Source organism: Myotis myotis, unplaced genomic scaffold (assembly GCF_014108235.1).
Source record: "Myotis myotis isolate mMyoMyo1 unplaced genomic scaffold, mMyoMyo1.p scaffold_m19_p_2, whole genome shotgun sequence".
NCBI lineage: Eukaryota > Metazoa > Chordata > Mammalia > Chiroptera > Vespertilionidae > Myotis > Myotis myotis.
The window spans coordinates 42,643,166-42,667,424 of NW_023416324.1; the positions used below are offsets into that span (position 1 = coordinate 42,643,166).

Genomic DNA, 24,259 nt, shown 5'->3' on the forward strand with positions numbered 1-24,259 from the left:
ATCCAGAAATGGAAGTCAACCACAATTTACCAGTCCTGAAGCAAGAAGGCACAGAACCTGCAAGCTACTTTCGTGGAAGAAAGACAAGAAGAAAACTCATGAATTAACATGTCGGAAATGGCCTTATCATCATACCATATGATTATTTCAAATACAAATAATTTGCAGTGAAGAAAAAATAAAACTAGTGTGAGTTTATGCTTTGAAAACTGTAAATCCTTTCCAAAGTTAGAACCACAGCTTCAGCTCTGAACTATCTAGTGACCAAAGCAAAAATGGACACACTAATATTACAACTGTTTATGGCAGCCATTGAAGAACACCCACCTGTTTTTCAGGAGCAGCATGGTTGTGACTGCAGCTGGGATGAGTGGACGTTTCTCCACTGGATCCCTGTAAAGGGGACAGTGCATGATGCAGGCCACCCCAGGTTCAACACCATCCCTACAATGATGAGTTCTGTCAGCTTGTTTCTTATAGCAATATAGGCACCAGAGATTTAGGAAAAAACAATGTTTGTAACTCAGCAACAGCTCCTACCTTCAGTGTGTGCTAGTCTAGTCAGGAAAGTGGATAGACAATTGCCACATCATTAAATGACAGTGGTGGGGGTGTTGTTCCAAGTGCAAAGAGAGCATGCCTCAAGTTCCTAAAAGAAGAAAAGATAGAGGGAGCCCAGCACCCAAAGATCATGGAGGCTGGAATAAGAATGGAGAATGCTCAGGCCATGATAAGTGAAAAAAGCACAATTTCACATTCAAAGCGAACGTACAAAATACTGAAAGGAAGCACACTAATTGATTATTAGTTGTTATTGCTAGGTGATCATTTTGTAGGTGGATTTTATATTTTTGGCTTCAGCTTATCTACATTTTCAAATTTTTATGAGGAGAAAGTTATTAATACATAGAGACTAGTTTGGGCTATAACAGAAAACCCAAATAAAAGTAGCTATTAGTTTTTGTCATGCATGAAGTAATCCAGTATGATATAATATGAGGTCTGGGATTTGCTGCAAAGCAATGTGGGGAGAAAAGTGGACAGGGGCATCATGAATGAGTCAAGAATGATCAGATGTTGCTAACTGTTTAAACTAGATGATTGATGGGTGGAGAGGGATTTATTGCACTATTCTCTACTTTAGTGTACACTTTTAAATTTCTGTAATAAGTATCTGAAAAGAGAAACAATCAGGAGAGTGACCTTGGCACATCTCTGCTTCAGTTTGCTCAGTTGTAAAATGAAAACAATAAAAGCTTCCACTTCACCAGATAGTTGTGAGGACTAAATGAATTAACATATATAAAATGCTCATAATAGTACCTGCCATATATATATGCCTAATATGCTGTGTCCGATAGTTCAACCGTCTGACCAGTCACTATGACATACACTGACCACCAGGGGGCAGACGCTCCAACCGGTAGGTTAGCTAGCTGCTGGGATCTGGCTGATCAGGACTGGGTGAGAAGGGCCAGACATGCCCTGGAGCCCTCCCGTAGTCCCTCTCCGGCCCCAATGGTACACTGGTGGGGTCCCTCAGCCTGGCCTGCACCATCTTGCAATCCGGGACCTCCTGGGGGATGTCTGCAGGCCAGGCCAAGGGCCCCCCCTACCAGTGCACTAATTCGGGTACCGGGTACCGGGTCTCTAGTAAGTTATAATTATAGTTGTTATGATGGTGGTTTAATCCAGGGATACAACTACCTCTTCAAAAGTCCAGGTTCCTTCCATATTTCCCCTCTGCCACCTTGTGTGTGCCCTCTGCTCCCATGGTTATATGATCTTGATGCTGTTCTAGGCATCTCCTTTTTCTGTAGCCCTGTCTAGAAGTAGAAAAGAGGTGAGTCTCTGCACTTTTTTTGTGTCCTCTTTTGAGACTCAGAAAGTTTTCAATGAAATCCCCTACCTGGCAGGCTTCTCTTTCCTTCTCATTGGCCAAGATTGCATCACATACCCATGTTTAAACCAGTCCCTTGCCAAGGGGATGGATCTACCAGGTTGGGTGTAGACTAATCAAATCCTACACGCTGGAGCTTTGTGAGGGCCAGAAGCATATAGTATGCAAATGCCAGAAGGAAGAAAATCATGGTTCTGTTAGGAAGAAAGAAATGAGAAAGTGGCCAGCGGGCAGTCAACTAATAGTGGCTGCTCATGGCCTGCTCCTTCTGTGTGGCCGGTGCAGGAAATAATGTAGAGAACAGGAAAAAGAGATGGCAGCGATGACAGAACAGGTGACTTGGGTACCAGGCAGAAGACATTGCATTCTCTTTTATCAATACCGGTACTAAAATATTTTGAAAAAAATATAAGTTGAAGTTCTCTTCGATTAAGTCCATTAATATTATAAATGTTCTCAAATATTCGTTATTAATGAACAGAATAAATAAAACACTATATATTACCATTAAAAAGAACTTAAACTATAGGCAGTGGGGAGGCATAAATACTGAGGCATAGAAGCTAAGGAAAACATCATAAGGAAAAATATTACTAATTTCATTTTAGCTTCGAATTTTCCTGGAGATGGTATGTAATCATCTGTAAAGTGTATGCACATCATATGCAAATGTATTTGTTGCTCCCACAAAAATATTTTGCAGAACTGGATATGGTCTTTGCTAAAAAGCATCTTGGGAAACAGCAGAGGCAGTGGGGAAGAGGGCGGCGGCCCGCGACCGTGGCCTGGACCGCGGGTCCTGCACAGCGAACTGCTACTGGAGAAGGACATCATCAAGTTTCTGCAGGACCACGGTTCAGCTGCGCTTCTTGCAGAACATTAAGTTATTAGAAAACATTAAATGTGGCCAAGAGAGCTACAAGGACCATTTGGTTACAGCCTGTAACCATCTTTTTGAAAGTGTCTCAAGGGTACTGATAAAGTGTAAGTAAAGCATCTAAGCAGCTGAAAATGTGAAGCTTGATAAAGATAAACCCAAAGAAACCAAGACTGCGGATGCGGGTCCACCAAAATATACAAAATCTGTTCTTAAAAAAGGGAATGGCCCAGCCAGCATGGTTCAGTGATTGAGTATTGCCCTATGAACCAGGAGGTCATGGTTAGATTCCCAGTCAGGGCACATGCCTGGGCTACTACTGGCTTGATCCCTAGTGTGGGGCGTGCAGGAGGCAGCCAATCAATGATTCTCTCTCATCATTGTTGTTTCCCCCTCTATCTCTCTTTCTCTTTCTCTTTCTCTTTCTCTTTCTCTCTCTCTCTCTCCCTCTTCCTCTCTGAAATCAATAAAAGTATATTTTTTAAAAAGAAGGGATAAAATCAACTTCCCCAAGAAGGGAATGTGTTGTTCACCGCTAGTTTACAGGAACATTGTGGAATGGAACTGGTTTTGGTGCCAATATTCAAACAAGTTGAAAGAAGAAAAATGCCAAGCCTGTAAGCTTTACAGGTGGAACTGGCAGGTGATCAGAGGATGGGAAGAGGCACTCTTGACTTTGAGTAAAGGAGAAAAGACTCCACTTGAGATTGAAGTAGAGTGGGCTTATGGAAAGACAGGGCATCCTGATACCAAAGTTCCACCACATGCAAAACTCATTTTTGAAGAGGAATTAGTGGGTATTGATTGTAATAGCAATGCTTCAGACTCAAAGACATCAGCAATGGCCTTGAAGAAACTTATGTAACTAATTACAGCTGGTTACTATTGTAAGGGAAGAGTCAACTGGAAAATTCAAGGAGTTATGTTAGAACATTTTTACTCTCCCCCCAAACTTTTTTTTTTTAATACCCACCTTAGGAGTGAGGATTTTTTTCCCATTGATTTTTAGAGGGAGTGGAAGTGAGGGGTGAGAGAGACACATCGACTGATTGCCTCCCACTCGAGCCTAGGCCAGGGCTGGGGATTGAACCTGCAAACAAGGTACATGCCCTTGACCAGGAATCAAACCTACAACCCTTTGTTACATGGGCCAACGCTCTGACCACTGAACCAAACTGGCCAGTGCTCTCCCCAAACTTTTAAGAATTGCAATCTGTTATAAATCCCTGAAGTTTAAAATATGTTACTACAGTTGTGTAAAATACGGGTTAAGGAGACTCATTTTCCTTTTACCTCATGTTATAAACTAAGAGGCTCAATAAAAATTGTAAAAAAAAAAAAAAGTGAGAGAAATAATTGACTCAACAATAATATCTCTAAGTGGGGAAGCAAACTAGCACTGGAATCAATATTTATATCTTAACTTCATTTTCTACTGACTAAGATCTTTTTTTAGCTTCTGGACTAAGTTCCTTTATAATTTTCCTTCAAGGACCTAATGAATATCCATATCCCTCACCACAATGCCCACCCTCAGTGCTGAGTGTAATTATCCCTATGTGAAAATGAATTCCACATGAAACTTTTGAGGAGGGCAGAGCCTTTTAAGGTATTATTTAATTACAAATGAGAAATGCATTAGTTGTTTCATTAAAGAAGATATGATGCAAAGAGACTGACCTCGAGCTGCTGAAAATTTCAAATTAAGATCCTGGGAGTTTCATTATTGGCATAAGTTTTGCTTACTGGGGGGCCTGCACATGCAATGAAATGCAAATGGACCAGGAAAAAAAAACGAAATTAGGAGGTGTGCTTATCACATATGAGATTTTCTAGTATTTCTGGACAAGAAACCTTAATTTCAGACATATCTTAGCTGAACAAAGGAAGATTGTTACTTTTGTTTCCATGAAAGTCAAACTGCATATTCTCCATTGGAAAAACAGCATAAAAACGGAAGGTAAGGCGTTCCCATGTATCTGTGTGTTTGAGGATGAGGGTGCTTTCCTTGATGTATAGCACCTTGAATAAGTTAGGTCTATACCCAAATTTGTTAAATACAGGAATAATGCAAGCCCTGGTTTAAGCCAAACCCCAAGCCTGGGCAACTGAAAATTATTGCGCATTTTACTTGGATCACTAACTGTATCTTTCTTGTCATTTATTCACTTATTCAACATACTTTTTCTTTATCATGTTGTAAACTAAAAGGCTCAATAAAAATGTATCCAATGTAATCCTGTTTATTTTTTATCTAAAGCCTCTATATAGTAGTTATTATTCTAGTCATTGAAAACACAGCATCAGGAAGGCTTGTGATTTTTTGTAGGTGATGATTGTGATAACTATTAATATCATAGTATTGTTCCTCAGTATTTCTGATTCTTCTTCGGAGCACATGGTCCTACGATTGCATTTCCTTGATACATTGGAATTAGAAAAGCCCAGGGACTTATTTCGACTGATGAAATGTGAGTAGAGTGATGGATGCTGTTTTGGTGTAAAAGCTTTAACAGTTAGTATATGATTCTTCCTGCTCTTCCTTTCCTTCTGCCACAGCAATGTTCCAGTAGTGGTTGTTCTGTCATCGTGGAAACTGGAGCAAGGACAACATGGAGCAGAGCCTACCTACAAAATGGACATATATTATGACTTGTTTTAAGCTACTGAGGTTTTCATGGCGCTTGTTACTGCAACATAACCCAATCCATCCTGTCTGATACGTGACAATTGATTGAGGACCTGAAAGATGCGGGGAAGTAAGAAGTGTGGATATCTAGGGAGGAGCACTCCCAGCAAGAATAATAATGCAAAGGCTCAAAGTGGAAGTATGCTTGGAATTTTGCTGTCAAATGAATGAGAGAAAAAAACGTAGTAGAAGATGCAATCCGACATGAAGGACTTCCAGGTCATGTGGGTATCGTGTATCATTGTAAAAACTTCAACTTTTTTTCTAAGCGAGGGTCATTAAAAGAGGAGTAACATGATCTGATTTAATTTTTTTTGAACGTTCTATTTGGTAGTTGAGAATAAGCTGAAGTACAAGCAAGATAGCAGCAGGTAGGACAGTGAGGGGGCTATTGCTCTAAATCCAGGAGACAGAGGAAAGTTGCTTGAATCATGGTAGTTGCAGTAGAGATAGTGAGAAATGGCTGGGTTCTGGATATATATATATACTTTTATATAAAGCTGGTAGGGTTTTCTGATGGATCATATATGGGCTGAAGGAAAGAGAATGGTGTCAAGGATGACTCCAAGGTCTTATCCTAAGTAAATGAAAAGATAGAGCTGTTGTTTCCTGAAGTGGAGAACACTGGGGTAAACTTGTTGGGGAAAACACAGGACCTCAGTTTTGGGCAGTGTTCAGTTTGGGATCCCCGTTAGTTTTCAAACGGAGATATAAGATAGATAGGTCCATGATGGAGACATAAATTTGAGGGCCACTGGTGTAGAGACTCAATGATAGCACCAAGGGGGAAAGTGTAGAGAGAAAGATGTGGAAGTCTAAGTATTGAGCTTCTTAAGTGAATGCTAAGGGATCAGGGAGAAGAAAGAGTAACATGGGCTGAGAAGGAGCTGTCAATGGAATGGCAGGGAAAAAACACAACAGAAAAAACAAAAACCTCAGGAAGATGTGTTGAAGAAGGAGTGCTAAATTCTGCAGATAGGTTAAGTAAGTTGAGGCCTGAGACTTGACCATGGGGTTCAGAAAATGGAGGTCATTTGTAACCTGGATGAGAGCTGTTTCTCTGGAATGGTTTGCCAACAGCCTGATTGGACTCTGCTCAAGAGATTATGGAAGAAAAGAAATGGAGACAACTCATTTAAGGAGTTTTGTTGTAAAGAAATGGAGTTGGGAGAGAACCAAGATGGCGGCATAGGTTAACGCCGGAGTTTGCTGCTTTGAACAACTACTTCAAAAGTGAAACCAAAAAACGGAAGGGACATCACCCAGAACCACAGGAACGCTGGCTGAGTGGAAGTCCTACAACTAGGAGGAAAGAGAAACGCATACGGACACTCAGAGGAGGTGCAGTGCTGAAGTCAAATTCTGAGGTGCGGAGTGCGCGGAGCGGGCTGGCGGCGGAGGGCGCGGTTGGCGTTTTCAATCGGGAGGGAGTCGCAGACTCTGAGCTCCAGATCCGGGCGAGTCTTTAGGGACCCAGACTCAAACGGGAGAAGCGGGACTGTCTGGCTTCGGTCGGAGCGAGTGCAGCTTTCTCTCCGAGGTGTGCAGCGGGTGCTGGGACTCAGAGAGGCAGAGCCCCTGGGGACAGGACTGAGAGCCGCCATAACTGCTCTCTCCGGACCACCCTGTTGATCCTGTGCGACCCGCCCCCCCCAAGCCCTGCACAGAGGCATTTGCCGGATAGCCTCAGGCAAAGGCTAGATTAGCACCTCCCTAGAGGACAGAAGTTCTCTCACTGCTGACACAGCTGATTCTCATAGCCACTTGGCCTGGAGGTCAAACCCTCCCTGGAATTAGCTACAACAATCAAGATTTAACTATAAGACTGCGCACAAAGACCACTAGGGGGTGCACCAAGGAAGCATAACAAAATGCGGAGACAAAGAAACAGGACAAAATTGTCAATGGAAGATATAGAGTTCAGAACCACACTTTTAAGGTCTCTCAAGAACTGTTTAGAAGCCGCCGATAAACTTAATGAGATCTACAAGAAAACTAATGAGACCCTCGATCTTATATTGGGGAACCAACTAGAAATTAAGCATACACGGACTGAAATAACGAATATTATTCAGACTCCCAACAGCAGACCAGAGGAGCGCAAGAATCAAGTCAATGATTTGAAATGCGAGGAAGCAAAAAACACCCAACCGGAAAAGCAAAATGAAAAAAGAATCCAAAAATGCGAGGATAGTGTAAGGAGCCTCTGGGACAGCTTCAAGCGTACCAACATCAGAATTATAGGGGTGCCAGAAGATGAGAGAGAGCAAGATATTGAAAACCTATTTGAAGAAATAATGACAGAAAACTTCCCCCACCTGGTGAAAGAAATGGACTTACAGGTCCAAGAAACGCAGAGAACCCCAAACAAAAGGAATCCAAAAAGGACCACACCAAGACACATCATCATTAAAATGCCAAGAGCAAAAGATAAAGAGAGAATCTTAAAAACAGCAAGAGAAAGAAACTCAGTTACCTACAAGGGAATACCCATACGACTGTCAGCTGATTTCTCAACAGAAACTTTGCAGGCCAGAAGGGAGTGGCAAGAAATATTCAAGGTGATGAATACCAAGAACCTACAACCAAGATTACTTTATCCAGCAAAGCTATCATTCAGAATTGAAGGTCAGATAAAGAGCTTCACAGATAAGGAAAAGCTAAAGAAGTTCATCACCACCAAACCAGGATTATATGAAATGCTGAAAGGTATCCTTTAAGAAGAGGAAGAGGAAGAAAAAGGTAAAGATACAAATTATGAACAACAAATATGCATCTATCAACAAGTGAATCTAAGAATCAAGTGAATAAATAATCTGATGAACAGAATGAACTGTTGACTATAATAGAATCAGGGACATAGAAAGGGAATGGACTGACTATTCCTGGGGGGGAAAGGGGTGTGGGAGATGCGGGAAGAGACTGGACAAAAATCGTGCACCTATGGATGAGGACAGTGGGTGGGGAGTGAGGGCGGAGGGTGGGGCGGGAACTGGGAGGAGGGGAGTTATGGGGGGAAAAAAAAAAGGAACAAATGTAATAATCTGAACAATAAAGATTTAATTAAAAAAATAAAAAATAAATAAAAAAAATAAAAATAAAAATTCCAAAGCAATTAAAAAAAAAAAAAAAGAAATGGAGTTGGGCAAGAAATGGAGTCAAGAGAAAATTGGAAAACCGATGGGAGAATTAATAGCAATTGTATAGGCTAATGGGAAAGATCTATTAGAGAAGGAAAACTTAATGCTGGAGAAAGAGGGGAAAGGGCTAGAGCAGTGTCCTCAAATAGACAAGAGGAGATGAGAACTAGTATGTAAATAGAGCAGTTGGCCTGTGTGAGGGCTTCATCCAGGAAAGAAAAATGAGCATGAATACAAGGAGGTGGTTGCATATGGACATGGGATTATGTGGAAGATATTGAGTGCTCATATTATTGTAGTGACACTGGAAGCAAGCTCATGGGCTCAGTGTAAGGGTGGAAATTTGAAGAGAGACAAGAATGTATAAAATAGTTGTTGAGGAGAATGGGAAAGTGAATAGATGAGGAAAATATACTATGATTGCCAGGCAGCATTAAAGTGATAAACAAGAATTTAAAGGAGACTGATGAGCATTGTAGTTAGGTTTTCTTAGGCCACATTCAACTGTGTGGGAGCAGGTGGAGAGATGGATTTACACAGATCAGTGTTTTCCCACAGTAGTATGATGAGGAAAGAAAGGGGCAAGATGGGTTGGTGGGAAGGTGTAATGGTACCGTAATTAGCAATGGAATATAAGCTGGCCAATGAGGGAAGTGAGGAAATGAACAGGGTAAGTTATTAAGAAAACGCATTGGAATCAATGTACTTACAATGTACCATCACTAGAAGAGATCCTGTACATTAATTAATGCTAATTCACAACAACCCTACAACGTAGATATAACAATTCCAAATGTATAGCTTGGTAATAGACTGATCTCACATATTGTGACCACAAGTGAAGCCATGAGGGGTATTTTAAATTCAATCAGTTATTTTGATATCCAATACATAGTACATATATTCAATACCAATAAAAAGTGTTGACTCTAGGAACATGGACGAAGCAGGGAAACACTTACAGATCTTAAGGTTTTGCCAAGGAAATGCAAAACCCAACCAAGAGACTGACTTGGGCAGAAGTGACAGGTTTCCTAAAGTAGAGAAATGTGTATAAATTGACTCCAGGCACAAGAGTGACACAAACAGCCACCTCTTGAAAATGATCTGCAACTGTAAATAAAGTTCAGCATATCCAAGCAGAATCAACAACAAGAATCCAGTCAGCATCCTGGCTGAAATCTCTACACAGGAAGTAAACTCAGCAATCCAACCCATATGTTACATGGGAGATATAATTTTTAAGTGAGTTGTGAGAGGAGTCACTCCAGGTAGCTGAAGCTCCAGGTCTCCCTATTGAAATAACCACAGTGACTTTCAGTAATACATGTATTGGTAAACAGAATTGTTTAATAGTTCAGGCTAAGGAATCTATGCACGTGTTATATGTTTCTAATGCTTGTGTGATTTGGCCAGTAGAGTGACAGTCTTGAAACTCCAACTTAAATTATGTAATTGAATACTTCATTAAATTTGTGGTTTTAATTTAAAGTCTCACTAAGTTTTCTAAAAGAACTGCAGTTTTCCATATTTATGTTTTATTTATTAGACTTATATGTTTTTTTTATTCCAAGGAATTACTTGTCAGACAATTAATGTATTTTATTAAATACATTAAACATATAAGTGCACTTAAAAATATTTAAAGATGTTCAATTAACCCAGTCTGTATATGAAATTAAACATTAGTCATAGGCTCACTCAGAAGTGATTGCTACAATTTGCTAGGCTTATAAATGTATTAAGATTTGCAGCTGAACTTAGAAGCTGAAGAACTCATTTTCACTTTGTAACTTTAATTTTAAAAACATTATAATTTTAAAAAACAAAGCAAGCCTATGATTATTTTTCCTGTGTACTAAAACTGCCCTCGAAGATACCCTAAAACTCATATGAACATAGATGAGGAAACTGAGGCAGTTATTAAGTGGCAGAGCTAGAATTTGATCCCAAGTCGGCCAGCTGCAAAAAATGTATGCTTCCCTCATCATTCTTCATTGCCTTCCCCTGACAAATAATTAGACAACAGTAACATACAATTAACATAAAAACTTGAAGAGTTCTTTCTTTCTCCCATGTCCTGCAACGCCTCAGGGTTATAATTATGTCATTACCCCACAGTGCAGACTGAGGCTGACTAGGTGTTTAAGGTTTGGGATGAATTAGTATCACTTTAATTATAACATCCCCTGAAAATGGCTTTACTTAATAATCCCTAATGTTTTGGCAAGTGTGTATATATACTTTGCCAATTTCTCATAAAAATAGAATATAAATAGAGAAAAGAAATCCAATCACCTGTGGCAGATTATTTAAATTATTAGTATGTTTGTTTTACAGATAAACTAGAGTTTCCTGTCCTTAAGCTTTTTCTTTAGATTGGTTCTGTGTGTCCCTAGGAAGAGGGGGTGCATGGAAGGGTGTTCCCCTTTAAGCATTCTAATAAAAAACAAAATCCAAATCTCCAAACAGGTATGATTATTCTCATTAGCAGCCAGTACATGGAAGCCCCATTCTGAGCACTCAGCCCTGTTATTCAGGACTGCACTCCAAGGACGCACCTAATTCTTGCAGAATATCTTATATTGCTCTGTCTGTAGCTTCTACAGCAGTGCCTGTCTCCCCTTGTGTCTGCATTTTCTGTTAACAAGGAGGGAGGCCAGTAAGGATTGTTGACAGATTCCCAGTGTTTCTCAGGTATCAGACAGGCTGCCCAAGGAATAGCTTCGATTATTTCAGTCCTCTTTCCAGTGATAGGTGTAGAGGTGGGCAAGTGGCCTAGTTACCAATGAGACACGAAGGTAAGACTGCAAGAGTGGATAGGAAACTTCTAGGACAGCGGTTCTCAACCTGTGGGTCACGACCCCTTTGGGGGTCGAACGACCCTTTCACAGGGGTCGCCTAAGACCATCGGCAAACACATATATAATTACATATTGTTTTTGTGATTAATCACCATGCTTTAATTATGTTCAATTTGTAACAATGAAAATACATCCTACATATCAGATATTTACATTATGATTCATAACAGTAGCAAAATTACAGTTATGAAGTAGTAACGAAAATAATTTTATGGTTGGGGGTCAGCACAACATGAGGAACTCTATTAAAGGGTCGCGGCATTAGGAAGGTTGAGAACCACTGTACTAGGAAAAATGTCTTCCCTGATATAAGAGCAAATGCTGGGAGCAAAAGCTCCCCTGGTTATGCTCCCTTCCTGATGGGGAGCTGTCCTTTAAACGAGTGATGCCTTGGAATTGTCAGAGGTAACATTTCCACTTATACTTGCCTAGGGGATGTTGAAACCTTGTTGTTGTGTTTCATCATAACTGGTTCTAAGTTGCAGAACTTATCAAAGGACCATGAACTTTGAGAGACCTGAGGAATCAGATCCCTATTGGACTGAACTCAAGATCCTTTGCTGATCAATTGAACATTAAGACTGGTTTTAACAAATCATGGACAGGCCCTGGCCAGTGTGGCTTGACCATCATCCCATGCACTGAGAGATCACTGGTTCGATTCCTTGTTAGGTTTCAAGGCTCGATCCCCAGTGCGGGGTGTGCAGGAGGCAATGGATTAATGTTTCTCTCTCTCCCTTCCTCTCTCTCCAAAATCAATTTTTTTTAATTATTTTTAATCATGGGCAGGCTAATGGATTTACTCTGCTCCATACAGAGTACTAGTTTTTAATCCTCAACCACCATGAACCACTCCTTCTCATAACCTAGTGTCTTTGCTTTATTTGCTCACATGACCACAAGGGAATCACAGAGCTGACTCTCCAGCTTCCTCATCTTGGGATGTTGCTGAACCAACCCTGAGTCCACCACTGCTAGACTTGCTAAGTGAACCTTAAATATCTTCTTTTATGAGAGGGATTGACAAACGACAGCCCATGGGCCAATAAATAAGACTTTGCTGGAACACAGCCACGCTCACCTGTTCATGCATTGTCTATGCTATGGCTACTTTCATGCAACATCAACAGAACTGACTAGTTGCAACAGAGACAGCCTGGCCTGCAAAGCCTAAAATAATTGCCATCCTGCTCTTTACAGAAAAAGTTTACTAAGCTCAGTTTTAAATACTATTAGTTGGATTTATTTGGTACATCATATTGAAAGCATGCCAAAATGATACAGCTACATTATGGTTATCTCTTCCAATTCCTGGATTCTCCCAGTAAGATTATGGATATTCTTAGATACACTGCTTGGTTGATCATGGACAGAATCCAATACCTACTTGATCTAAACTCGTGTACAATGGACCTCACTACTATCCAGTCGTGCCAGCTCTTTTTTAGGTCTGTCTCAATAGAAATCACACACATTTAGTCTGGAACATTCTTATAACTCTTTCCTTCCCCTTGGGTAGCTTCTATTCATCTTTTCTAGCTTAGCTCAAATGCAATGCCTTCAAGAAAAGATTCTCTGGCCCACCAAATAGGTCATATCCTCATTTTAGGGTTTCAAGGGGCCGTAAATTTCTCCATAATATACTTATCAAAAATTATAATAAGGCATGAATTATGTAATTAGTTTTTATTCACTCCCTTCCTTTTAGAATAAAAGTTCCCAGAATGCAGGGGATGTCTATCCTGTTCATGTTCTTTATCCCTAGAGCCTAGAACATTACTTCATTTATAAAATACACAAAATAGATATGTGATAATGAATGAAGAATAAATGAATGAAATAAATAGTACAAATCATACTTTGAGTCTTTCTGGACCCTGTTCATCTTTCAGAAACATAGAAGTAACTCAATTGTATTAGGCTTGTGTGTTTTAATGAGTCAGAGAGTGTCATGAAAAGTATGTCAAGATCTGGCATCTCAGCCACCCAATCTAGCCAGCATGCTTCTCATTTTCCTAAGATGGCATGTCAGTTGCCTAATTCATTCACCTGGTGTTCTTCATTTGTGTATATCAACCTCTGCACACCCACAGACGTTGTTCTTCCCCTCGCCAGCTATGTGCCCTCACAGGGTACTTACCTCTGTTTTTTCACCTGTATAATGGGGACTCTGTACATGGACCAGAGACTTATTGTACTGTGAAAGGAATATGTAAGTGTCCACCTTATATAGACACCATCACAGAAATAAAGAGGAAAGGGGGAAATAACTTGAGAAAGAAGATTTAGTCCTGATTGTACTAAAAGATACAGAACCAAGAGAGAACATTAGATGTTCTGGAAACTGGGAGAAGGAGGAAGAGATTAGATCTATACAATCCTGTGAAATTTGTGGGTGAATACTTATTATTATTATTATTATTATTATTATTATTACTATTACTATATTGATTTTATTTTCAAAAAAAGAAAACTGAGGCTTAGATGAAGAGATTTGTCTAAAAATCAACTGGCCAGTCGGTGGCAAAGCCAGATGTCAAAGTTGAGATTTCTGGAACCTAAGAAGAAACTGAATATAAGAAGGAAAAAAAGAAATCAAGGAGAGCAAAGTCATGATGACGGAGAAGGGTGCTGTGGAGTGAGAGAATGGAAAGGGGAGGAGAACCCTCCGCTGTGTTTCCAATTCAATCCCTTTTGTTCTCAGAGAGGCCTGGGAAGTTGACCACCAACTTCCCTCATCTGACAACTGAAGTGTAATAAATGTGCACTTTTCTTTTTTGTACTAATGTGAAGTTGTTTCCAAAATTAGCCCTGTCCAACTGTTAAAATCCCCAAGTTCCCAAACTCGCTCAACAGGAAACAGCGGTGGGCATCCAGATGTTTCTCCTCACGGTGTTTGTCTGTGTAGTGTTTACATTTATCTTTTTCTTGTTGAATCATGACTTTATGAAATGCTTTATTATGGTGAATGATCATTTGTACAAAGGTACTGAGACGGGGAAGTGAGGTATGCATGGGTACTGGGTGACACATGGCCCCTTAGCTAATGATCCATCTCAGAAAACAAGAGCCACACCTCCAGTAAATGCTCACAGTCGTTACACAACTCAGCTGAGACTGTCCTTTTTCTGTATGAAGAGAAATAGCAAGAGAAAGAAACCTTAAGGAACCCACTCTTGGGAAGTTAAGAAGGAAAATCGTCTAAAATCAATGGAATCTACCGAGGCTGTGAAAAACAAAAGAACATTTTGCTTGCAGGAAGAGCACTGAACAGAAACCTGAGATGGTACATAATAAACATACAAATATAGGCTATCAGCTTGGGTATCGTTAGTTATCTCTTCTTACCTTGTGTCAGGAAATGGGCTATCAGAGGTAAGCATTTTGCATATATACCTCAGTTAATCCTCGTAACAGTCTTAAGGAGGAGGTACTATTTTCATGCCCTGTTTGTAGATAAGGAAACTAAATCCCAAGAGAGGTTAAACAACCTAAAAGTTTACATACCAGTAAGCAGCTAAACAGGGAATCCAACCTAGGTCCAGTCCAAAGAGACTATGCATTTAATTAACAATTTTATTCTGAATGTAATGCTACCTAATTTTGTTCCAAAAAAAATTTTAAAAATTGAAAAATGATGATGGGCCCACTTAGTTGATTCTTCAAGGAGAAGATGGGATTTGCCTCCGTTTATAACACCATCAGAATTGCTCTTCCCTCTCTGTGTAACTGTCAAATGGTGGTCGTTCTCCATCCTCTTCTATGGCAGCTGCTTTGCTTAAGTGATGTGATCACTTTTGATCACTGTTGTCTTCCTTTGAAGCTGAAATTGTTTCACTTTCATTGAACTCCAAAGAAAGATATAAAAGGCAAACGGCACATACCTGGAAGGTTACAGTGGTTAGCAATGGAAGAAAAATAAGCAGAAATCACTCCAGGATTGGATCAGAAGCCTTTCTCCTTCCTGCCAGGTAACTGGTGACCAAAGAGAGAACTTATCAGACTGTCAATTGACACCACAGTTGATGAGTTAGTCTTCCTTCTTGCTCTTTCATTATGATCTTGCTCCAAACACCATGCTCTTTGTCCCACTATTGAAGGGAGAGAAGGAAGGAAAAAAAAGAGAAATATAACCAACTTTATGTGGACCTGTTATGTCTCATTAGCAACTTTATGGTTTTGTTGAAGACTAATACTCAGAAGAACAGACATTTTCTTTCTATTTTTTTTTAACTGAATGGTGAATTGGTTTGTCCCCTTTGGCCTAGCTAGAGAAACGCTTATATCCAACACGCATATACTGTATGTAAGAAAGGGCGGAAACAAAAGTCAAACATCTGCTCACCAGACCTGCCCCTCAGTCTTCTCCTGAAGCGCCAAGGGAAGCATCTCAAGTTAGTCTCCAGTTTGCCTTTGCAGGGATGCTGGCTTCTCTGTAGCGTGTTTGCCTCTCACCTTTGCTGGGAGTTTATAGGGGGCTTTGAAGTTCCTCTGAACAAACAGGGTCTCTGTGTTTCACTTATTGCTGAGCCAACCCTGAGGCCTTGGTTCCATCAGCTCCTTATTAAGTGTTTAGTAATTTCAGTTTCCACCTTTTGGTTTTGCTTGCTTTGCAAACATCTGGAGAGAATTAACTCCCAGGTCTCTGTAACATACCCATTTTGTGGTTCTAGGGAGAGTTGTGTGTTAGGGGATGTTGTTGCTCTTAACAAGCTTTCTTTATGGTTCTTAACTGTAAAAGGTACCCTCATTAATATTAATAGACAAAGAGAGAGCAAGGCCACTCGCCCCTATTTAGTTGCTGCCTTCTTGACTCTGAGTGAGACCTTCATGCTGGAAAGGAAAGAATAAGTAGCATGAAAATGGGAATGAAGGACAAGATAAAAATATATATACAATAACAATAATTATAACAACAGAAATGCCCAGGCAATTGACATCAATATTAGTCTATACCTCCACGACCCAATATAACTGCTAGCTACATGTGGTGTTTGAGTGCTAGTATGTAGTAAAGATTTACTGTTTGTGTAAAATACACACTAGATTTGGAAGACTTAGTATAAAAATGTAAAATATCTTATTAATAATTTTATATGGACTATAGGTTGAAATTATTCTAATTTGGAGATGCAAGGTTAAAGTTCTTTTTACCTCTGTTTCTCTTTACTTTTTTAATGTAGTTCTTAGAAATTTTTAAATTATGTAAGTGGCTTGTCATTGTGGTTTGCATCAGGGTTTCTATTGGACAGCAGAACACTAACAGACCAGACAAATTATATAACAGAAAATGACTAGGACTTGCAAGAATGCCCTGACTGGGAATCCATGTAACATCATAGTGAACAGTAAAGGTAGCAAAAGAAGTATTAAGCCAATGTTATCCTGAATGTCAACAAACAGGAAAAGGTGACTATTAGAAAGTACTGATTGCTAAGTTTTTTTCCTCAGGACAAAATTCTAAAATCAAATATTAAATTCAAAATTTACAAGCAAATCAGAAAACAAGTAGATGATTACAAGAAATTAGCTGGGTGCACTAAAAAAGGCATATGACATTAAATTCACTGCCATTTTGATTAAGTGGTAGTGACAAATAGTGTGTTGGATAATGGTAATTAGGTAAAACCACAACTGGTTGAATATTTTTTATTCAGTCTTAAAAAAATCTGTCTATAGAAATGCCTATAGGATAGGTCAAAAAATGAAAATATTAATATAATTGATATGATGGATACCAAAATCAGTGATCAAAACATAGTGCATCAATAATGAGAATATGAATTTTACCACCATAAATGTAAAGTGCTGAGTTCATAAAATGAATTATTTAGGTATAGCACTAAGGTGGCAAAGATTGAAAATTATGCCCATGGAATGAATTCATTTTTTAAGTACAACACATACTAAACATAAGGAAGCAGTAGTCTCACTTTATTGTACTGAACTACTAAATCTAGAATATTTTGTTCTGTTTTGGATAACCACGATGGTGAGGGGGTCTTAACAGTTGAAAAATGAAGGCCTGACAAAGAAGAGCTCTGAGTGACATGATAGCTGTGCTCAACACTGTCCCTTAGAGATTGTAGACACTCCTCTTTGCTACAAACAACAACAACAAGCAGATCCAAGAACAATTTGTGGAAGTTACAGAAAGAAGAAGAATTTTTGAATAGTCTTGGAGTTCTCCATGGGGAAGGCTGCCTGGAAGATAATAAATGAACTCCCTATCCTTAAGGGTGTTCTGTAGAGGCCAGATGGACACTCACTAGGAATGTTAAAGAAGATACCTCTATATTCGAGTGGAGGTTAAACTAAGTGAGATCTTTACATTTCCAATTCAAAGGCTATTATCACTATAGAGAAGTCTTAAAATACTCCACAGGCTCCTGTTTTGGTGAAACCCAGCTACCACCTGGAAGCTTCTTACAGATGATGTTGCACCAGAAATTAGACTATCAAGGAAACTAGCACACAACTGGCTCTCTGTGTGTGGGGGGAGTGAGAAGAAAGCAAAGCCCTGATTTGTAGCATTTGCCAATTTCTGTGGTGTAAATAGTCCTACTATAGCAAAATGTAAGCTACTTACTGTTTAGCAACCAGCTCACAAATTTCCTGAAAATTTAACAGGAGTCTCATAAGCCATTATGAGCTGGCTCCAGCATACTGCTGCTACAACACCACTTAGCTGTCAGAATGTGATGTCAACAAGACATAATCAATCAAATTTTTGTTTTTGGTTTTTAATGTTCACTATCGGCTACACACTCTGCAAGGTCAAAGAACTTATGGCCAACTAGTGAGGAAGGGGAAAGGGTTGGGAGGTGAGGAAGTGGGGGAGGGGGTGCAAAAATTAACACAAAGAAAAAAATAAGGTGTATTTTAGGACATGGAACAGTGCTGACCATAAAGGTCTGTGCTAGTGGAGCTTGGAAAGCAGCGAAGGGACAAAAGCTACTCTCCATGGAGAGTTGAAATGTTCCATGTGCTGTGTGAGTCACAACTCCTGATATTTCAAGAAACATAATCATAATCCTGTAGGGTAGCCATTGTGCCATTGTGTAGATTAGGAACCAAAATAGCTCAAAATATCAAGAATCATATCAAGACTCCTCCCTAAGGCCACATCACTGGTAGCAGCACAAGTCCCACCTGAATCTACATAGACTTCCAATACATTTCACCATTTCCTCTTTTGCGTTGCCGGGGAAGAAGGATGTAAGACTGAAGCTTAGCTGGAAGGATAGAGAGAATTTAAATGCTTCCTTCAATGTTAGAGGTCTGCAAAGCAGGGGAATGGTCCCAACCGACTGCGAGGCAGCCCTGCTGCAGCTGGTAAAAGCAACTTCTGTGTGGAGGTGTGGCTCCTGAGTCAGGGCTGAGGCAGAAGGCCAGGCAGAGCCAGCTCCGGGGAGATCAGGCCTAAGCCCCGCCCACTGTGCCGGACTGCCTCCCTGCGGGTCTATGGAGCTGACTCGGCTACGGAGTTTGAGTCCTTGTTCAAAATTGCAGCAGTGTGAGTTAGGAAAGTAAATAGCTCCCTGAGCCTGTTTCTCCTAATGTAAAATGACAAGAAATACTATCTAACTCACACTTTGTTGAGATTAAATGTGTTCATCTAAAAAACACCCAGCACAATGCCAAGCACAGACTAAGCCTTCAATAAATATTAAATCCTTTCCCTCCACGTAGGTGCATGGTTGTCTCCCTGGCTGGACTGTCATATGTATCCCTGTGTCCCCAGCAACTAATGCAGTGCCTGGCCAAAACACACAAACAAACAAACAAACAAAAACATGATAAAATTTGTTTAGTTATAGTGCTCTGATCCATTACTCTGGGCCCAGAAATACTTTTTTATATTAAATAAATCAAATGCATATGCACATGTAAAAATGCACTCCAGTATTCAGGAGTCAACGTATGCTCTCAGGCTGGTCATTCTCGAGATGAGGAAGGGTTAGCTCTCTGACCTAAGGCTCCCTGATTGCCCGCTCCCCTGGGGCCGAAAGCTTTATTTAAGTAAAGGTTTATTTACTTGAATAGGTGTCATCTCTCTGCCGTGACCTGTCAGTTCTAGTGAGCCGCTTGTTCCATTGCACTAAGTGACATGCTGGGGTTGCCACTAAGGGCCTGAGGAAGAATGTCACGCTGGATGCTAGAGTACAGGCATTCTGGCAACTCAAGGCTGATTCAGGCAAGGAAACCAGTGGCAAGGTCCTAGGGCTGTGGGGGAGGCCCTCTGATTGTTATGAAGGGCCTGGTGACCATCACTGCAGCATGAAAGGGTTGATCTGTAACTGAATGAATGGGAGCTGAAGGGAACTGCAGCCTGAAGCTTGTGGTGACTTCAAGTGATTGGAAGAGAACAGAAGAGTGGTTGGCAATGCACAAAGCTCCACATGATCAAGCAAAGGCACCCAGCCAGGCTAATTCACCCTTTCCACGAATTCGACTCCCCCACCCAGTGCAGCTTCCCAGGGAGTTCCTACAGGCGCTCCCTACACGTGCGCCATAGCAACCAACCAGGAAACCCACCTAGGATGCGCTGTGGAAGCTGGCTCCGATTTCAGCAGACAGCAAGAGCTGTCGTCTGGTTTTTATTAAATTCCATAAGCAAGAGAGTAATTCAGACCCCAAAATGTTAGATTCACTATTTACATAGCAAGACTCTGATTGAAAACGGTTTTGTCCTGTTCTGCTTTTCTCTATTCTGCAATTTTTAAAAATGAGCATGGAGTACTTTTCTATTTCATAAAAGTAAACATTTTGTAAAAGAATAGTTTCCTGTCAGACACAGAAGAATAAGCACAGAAACTTTTATCGCTAAAGGCTTTGAGAACCATATTCCTATAGCTCTGTTGGTCAGAAAGTCATCTTATTGGAACATTTTCCCAACTTCCTCTGCATTTGAGTGAGCTTTTCTGAGACTGCGAATTGAAGAATAGGATATACATATTATCATGAGAGGGATGAGTAATTGACTGAGTTTCCTAGCACCTAGTGAGATTTGAGTTCTAAGTTCAGTGCTTGGGAAATGATAGGCTTTCAAAAGCTGGCCTTTCTCAGCATGGGATGACAGGACACATGACAGCTCATCGTCCAGTCATTTATTGAGCACCAATTGTGCACCAGGCACTGTGCTGAGCACTGAAGATACAAAGATCATTCATGTCTTCACTCTAATTAGGAAGGTAGATATGAAACAATTTATAGCCCTGGGGGTGAGTTATGTCCAGGAGGGTGTGGGTGAGTGGTCAGGCAGGTTTCACAGAGGCTAAGGACATTTCAACAGTCTTCACATTAGGGTGGGATTTTTTAAGCATATGTTTATTGATTTCAGAGAAGGGAGAGGGAGAGAGAAATAAAAACATCAATGATGAGAAAGAATCATTGATCGACTGCCTCCTGCATGCCCCCTACGGGGGATCGAGCCTACAACCCGGGCATGTGCCATGACTGGGAATCAAACCATGACCTCCTGGTTCATAGGTTGATCCTCAACCACCGAACCACACTGGCTGGGCTAAAGTGGACTTTTGCTAAGCAGACCAACCATGGTTGGTGGTAAAGGGGTGGATAGAGGCACCGAGAATCTGGCTGAGGGAAAAGATGGATAAAGGCATGGAAGCATGATCAGGACCCCAAGACCTAACTCACACAAACTTCTCAAAGACAACCATTCTGGTCCTAACTAAAAAGCTAGGCGAGAAGGCCATCATGAGCCCCAACTCCATCAGACACTGATGAGCCCTGCCATGTACCCAGCATGAGTATGGTGGATGATACAAAACAAAACAAAATCAACACACACACACACACACACACACACACACACACATATGAAATCACCATCCAAAGTGCTTGATGATCAGAGAGTTATCTTACTGCGATGCTTCCTATCCTTTTGATGAAACTGTAGAGTGAAATTTGCCCATTCAAGAATAAAAAACTAGGATAAGCATAATAAATACTTAAGTTTTGTGTAACCTACTGGAGATCATGGGATGGCTTTTCCTGAAAGAAATTAAAATCTGGGTGCTGCTCTCCTACCCAGACAGGCGGCAAAAGGAAGAGGGTAGTGCAACACCCATGCAGGTTCGTGTCTTCAGTGGCCTCCCAGGCCCAGAAATAGAAATAATTGTAAGGCAGGTTTCATCTTTACTGAGCACTCTTGAAGCATATTGAAGAGAATCCCAAAGGTACAGCAAAACATCTGCAAATTGCTTTTCCCCTTCTCTCTCTAGTCACATATATCACACATTTATGGCTCTCTCTTCCTAATTTCTTTCCTCCTTCTCCCTGTATCCTCCCAAATTCTGTTAACCCCCAACGACAAAAGCACTTATCTTTTCACCCCCAGCTCCCTTCGCCTTTCGGGATTGGCTCCTCCTGTGGCCAGTAGCTCCCTCTCCCCTTTCTAGAGTAAGTCAGTTTCTCTGTTCCGGCCCACTACTCCAATCAACACCACAGTACTTTTCTATCAGTGGCAGTAGTTTACTAGGCAGAATGGCAGAATGCTTTGCAGAGGCTGGAGCACCCAGGAGAATGATTTGTTGTCCTTGTCACCTGCACAGCAAGCGTTTTTAGCCTCTGCTGGCAAAGGTTCTCTCTAGCGGCTCCCATATGTTAGGCCTTGCTCACCCTAAAAACATAAGGCTTCCCCTACCAGAGAAGCGGGATGGAAAATGATCTCCCTAAGCTGTTTTCCCTTCACTTACTTCTTTCCCCTTTATTCATAGCAGGTTTGTGTCTCATTCCTTCACTTATTCAAGATGGGTGATTACAAAATACTATTCATGCAAAGCCTGTCTTCCCCACACTTTCCACGGGCAGCAGCCCATCCATTAGCACTCTCCCCGCAAGATGGAATGCGTTTTTTAAAATATATTTTTATTGATTTCAGAGAGGAAGGGAGAGGGAGAGAGAAATAGAAACATCAGTGATGAGAGAGAACCATTGATTGGCTGCCTCCTGCACACCCCCTGCTGGGGACCAAGCCCACAACCGGGGCATGAATCGATCTCAGGACCTTTTAGTCCACAGGCCTACTAAGCTCTATCCACTGAGCCAAACCAGCTAGGACGAATGCATTTCTTATTGCTTCAGTATTTGTTGAAGTGAACTGAACATGAGCATACATCTCTCGAAGGACCTTTTAGTTCTGTAAACCCAATGTCACTGAAAGCCGTGTCACCCGGGGCATACACAGTTGCACCTACCTCCAGCCACCACGTCAATGGACCACCAGGAATCAGTTACACACACACACACACACACACACACACACACACACACACCCCTAGCATTTTCTCCAATGCAAGCCAAGGGCCTTTGAGAACAGAAAAAGCCATTTGTTTTTTCTTTTCTTTGAGGGAATTGATCAGATGCAAAGTGTTCAGACCCAATTCCTCACTGTTCTGAGTCCATGCTGGCATTTGAAGAGTTAATCTGCTGCCACCTCATGGCTGTGGCTCTCAGTCAATCGGTGGGACCCCAGGCTCACATGAGAGGAATGAGTGAGGGTGACTGGGAGTTGCCTTGGTAAAGGGCAAGGTTCCAGAGCGGCTTTTTCTTTCTACCCCAGAGTACTAGTTAGAAGGGTGGGCTTTTTGAAAGCATTCTCTCTCTCTCTCTCTCTCTCTCTCTCTCTCTCTCTCTCTCTCTCTCTCTCTCTCTCTCTCTCTTTCTCTCCTCTCTCTCCTGGGGCCTGTTTCCTGTAGACCTGTGGCAAAGCACTACAGAAGTACAGGCTAGGATTTCTTGCAAGTTCCCCGCTGTGGGGTGCCGCAACAGCTGTGACCCTGGCTTGATTTGGATGTAGACTTCAAGGGCGCCGTCCCCAGCGGGGAGAACATTTTTACTTCAGGAGCCTATTCACATTGGTAGCCTTGGCAGGGAAAGTTCCAGAAGCTTTGATTACATAAATACCTCTGCTAGGTACAGACCCCGTCTTGGCAACCTGGGGAGAGAGAATGTGCACGTGGGCTGATTAAACCAAATGGCCCGTTTCCTTCGCTGGGGCTGGGGCTGGGATGGAGGGCTGAGGGTCTTCAGCTTAGAAATGATTTTTTTCCCCTCGGCTGTGTTGCCTGGAAACTTGGAGGGTTTAATTAGGACTGAGGAGGTTTTTGGCTTCGGCAGCTGCCTCTGCTCTCCCCCAGGGTTTGTGTGGTGTGTGTGTGTGTGTGTGTATGTGTGTGTGTGTGTGTCCCCTGCAGTGCAGGCCAAAGCTGTCTGGAGAAGTGAATTGTGGATGATGGCAGATGTGACTCTTTTTATTTCAATTGATTTTGGTTAATAACTTTTAACCTTCTGAACCACAGAGAGGCTGCATGTGGTTTATGTATCATGTGCTAGGACCTGGACAACAAGGTGGAAGTGGTAGCTATTACCTTATTGCCTACATCTATCCAGGGTCAATCTCTGAAAAATTTTCTAAATGTTCCCAAGCAAGACCAAGAAGCACTGCCCTGGGTCAGAGTCTCCCTGGCTCTCTGCATTCCAAGGCAGAAGTAAGACGGAGCCAAGACTGCCCCTAGGCATGCATCCTTTGATAGAGGAAAAACTCAAAGCAAACAAATTTAAATACAATATTTTTTATTTTTTAGTAGCCTCAACATTACCAATTAGTTATCCTCCTCTTCGGATATTTTGAAGGATTAAGGAAGAAGAATTTCCTTTCCATTCTCCTTTGGTATGTGTGCACGTTTGTATTTATTTATTTTTCAACTACAAACATCCTATATAATAAAAGGGTTATGCAAATCAATCACAGAACGACCACTC

At 41.2% G+C, this 24,259-nt stretch overlaps 1 pseudogene; it reads left to right on the top strand.

Annotated features, from left to right (window-relative positions):
• The first annotated feature begins 275 nt into the window (after positions 1–275).
• LOC118677453 lies at positions 276–3,642 on the top strand (annotated as a pseudogene).
• The last annotated feature ends 20,617 nt before the right edge of the window (positions 3,643–24,259 follow it).